This window comes from Vespa velutina, chromosome 16, assembly GCF_912470025.1.
Source record: "Vespa velutina chromosome 16, iVesVel2.1, whole genome shotgun sequence".
Classification (NCBI taxonomy): Eukaryota; Metazoa; Arthropoda; class Insecta; order Hymenoptera; family Vespidae; genus Vespa; species Vespa velutina.
This window is the reverse complement of record NC_062203.1, coordinates 1,612,501-1,615,472: the sequence shown is the minus strand read 5'-3', so window position 1 is coordinate 1,615,472 and position 2,972 is coordinate 1,612,501.

The window sequence follows — 2,972 nt, the reverse complement described above, 5'->3', positions numbered from 1 at the left end:
AAGTAAGAAGCAATAAACCCTATTAACATCCGATCGAAGCCGTTCCAAAGCAGAAACGAGATGTTACGCGTGCGGGAAAAAGAGAAAAAGAGAAAGAGAGAGAGAGAGAGAGAGAGAGAAAGAGGAAGAGATAGAAATAGAGAGAGAGAGAGAGAGAGAGAGGCAAACGCGAAGGTTTACACAGAGTACGACGGTGACTTGCGACATCGGAGCGCTATAAACGTGATTAATGGACACGAGTCGCTTACCATTCTGATACTCTTGCTGCAGCCGGAATAACAACGTACTCCTTTCTTCTCTCTCTCTCTCTCTCTCTCTCTCTCTCTTCTTTCTCTTCCTCTTACTTTTCCTCTACCTCTTCCTCTTCCGCAATTCAACAACAACAAGCTCGTACCAAGCTAGTCCTTAAAACGGGGTCCTTCCTCTCATCTTCCTCTTGATGTTCGTTCAACGACGAATTTACACGCGTAAAAAGATCCATTCGATTCGTTTCGATGATTTTCTTCTAAAGTAAAATACTCTTTTCGTATAAATAATTCAACGAATGAATATTATTTGATATTCGTGGGAATCGGATTTTAATTAATTCGAAATGAAGCACTTCCTGGCGATTATTTATTTAACGTTACATCCGGAAGAGTCGTTGAGAACGAAGGGATTTAATTGACGATAACGCGATGGAATATATATATAGTTTGTTCGAATGTAGATATCGATTGTAGTCGATAATGTAAATCGTTAATTAAATGATTATTATATGTTTGTTATTTTTAGTCAGGAAATAAATAGAAAATAGATAAATTTATATTCGGACAAGATACAGAATAAATTTCTCTTAGAAATGGGGATGAGCAGGATGTTAAGACGAATATCAGGCTTTCTCGGAAAGCCTCGGGGAACTCGCGTGTCCTGTCTGTCCGATGTCCGCTTGAAAGAGCTCTCTCGCGAGGACAGTGCAAACATTCTCGATTTACACGTTAGCCATTCCATTTGGCTCGAATCGGCTGGAAGCCATTAATATCGGCGAGCGTGAAAGGCACTTCGAAGCGAAGGGAGAGTTTGGCTTCTGTCTTGGCAAGCGAAGACAGTCCAACCCTTTCCTCTGGTAACCATTGGATTTTGAGATAGGAAGGAATAAGAGAAGGATTCCCCCATATAAAAGGATAAATTGAATCTTTAAAAATAATCAATCCTTTCTAATCTTTACGTCGTAAATTTACAAATAATCAAATAATAAGTCGTATTAATAACTAATAATGAAAATTCGTCATATTTCGATCCTGAGATTGAAATTAAAGATACATAGAATATTACCTACTATCGAAATCAATAAATACATATTTGTTCGAGGGACACGGGGAATCAACTAGCAAGAACGTTAATGCCATTAGTCGAGACCTGACGCAGCATACGGCGTGCGAGAGAGACTCTCATCCGTGTATGTGTGTGTGTGTGTGTGTGTGTGTGTATGTATGTGTATGTGTATATATGTATAGCCGGGGTGAGTGGAGCACGGGCAAAAGGGGTGGGACAGAGGGCAGAAAGCCTCTGAACGATGAGAACGATGCCGGCGTTACTCTCGTTCCCCGTGATTTCCGCAGAGTCACGTTACAAATGACTACGGCCTCCTTCCATCCTCGTTATCGAAGTGACATAATCGTCGTTTCGTAATGCGTGAGTTTATACGTTATATAGTCGTGCGTTATATACGGACACGTACACGTACAAACGTATACATAACTGCGAAGCTCATTCGCTATCTGCCTACGCGCAAGCTCAACGGCACGAGACCGACGTCACGCAATGACGTACTGGCGTTTAATAATCCTCCTCCATCGTTGTCTCTGTCTATCGGCTTGCCGATGTTTGCCGGCCGAGTGTTCATTAAACCAGGAGATACGGTTGTCGCGTCGCGCTCGGAAGGTACGTGACTACTTGCAGTGACGCGAATGCCGTATGTCGTCCATACGTCCGTACGTCCATACGTCCATACGTCTATTCGTACGTTCGTACGTTCGTTCGCTCGTTCTCTAACTCGTTATCTAACCTTTTCACGTAGATATCTCGACTACCGAGATACCATAGTTCCCTTCTTTCGCTATCATATGAAAAATTCTTTACCCGGATAACTGTTTGGATTTTAAGTAGGTTAAAAAAACTCTATCACCTTTATACTTACTCTATTATACATGATCGAATTATATTTTAATTCATCTTGAAAAATTTGTAATTACTCATAGTTTAATATTCTATTTAAAATGTTGTTTCTATTCAATCGCAAAATCCTAATTAACCAAATTCATTCAAAGTAAGAAAGAAAGAAGGAAAAAAAAGAAGACAGAAACAAGAACAAAGAAAGAAAAACAAACGAATTCTGTGCAACTTGGATTTTTATTTTCTTTTAAAATTGTATACATAAAAGAGATAATGGATCGTTCGATTTAAAACCTCTGGTGGAAATTTTCAAATAGCTAATCGATCGATTTGAACGATCAAAAGGGCGCAAAAAAAAGAAAAAGAAAAAGAAAAAGAAAAAAGAAAGAAAGAAAAGAAAAAAATAAAATAGGAAAGCGTTGTTTCATGGATATCGGATATAAATATAAGAAAATAAATGACATTAGCCAGTTCACAGTGATCGAGAAATAATCAAAAGCAAATACCGGGCTCTATAGAACGGGCTTTGAACACTTTGGACTCGTTGATTCTCCTCTAATCCCGAGGGACGATACGCGAGCCACGTAGGCTTAGATCATAATTTATGGTTATATAAGAATGCGGAAAGGTCCCTACTCTGGTGTCTAACACGGTATCCTATACAGGATTACGTCTAATACTCGCCCATTAATTTGTGCGTCTATCATCTCTCTCTCTCTCTCTCTCTCTCTCTCTCTCTCTCCTTTTCTTCATTTACTATATTCGATCGTTTAAACATTCTCTTTAAATCTAGTTATAGTCGTAAAAAAAGAATCTTA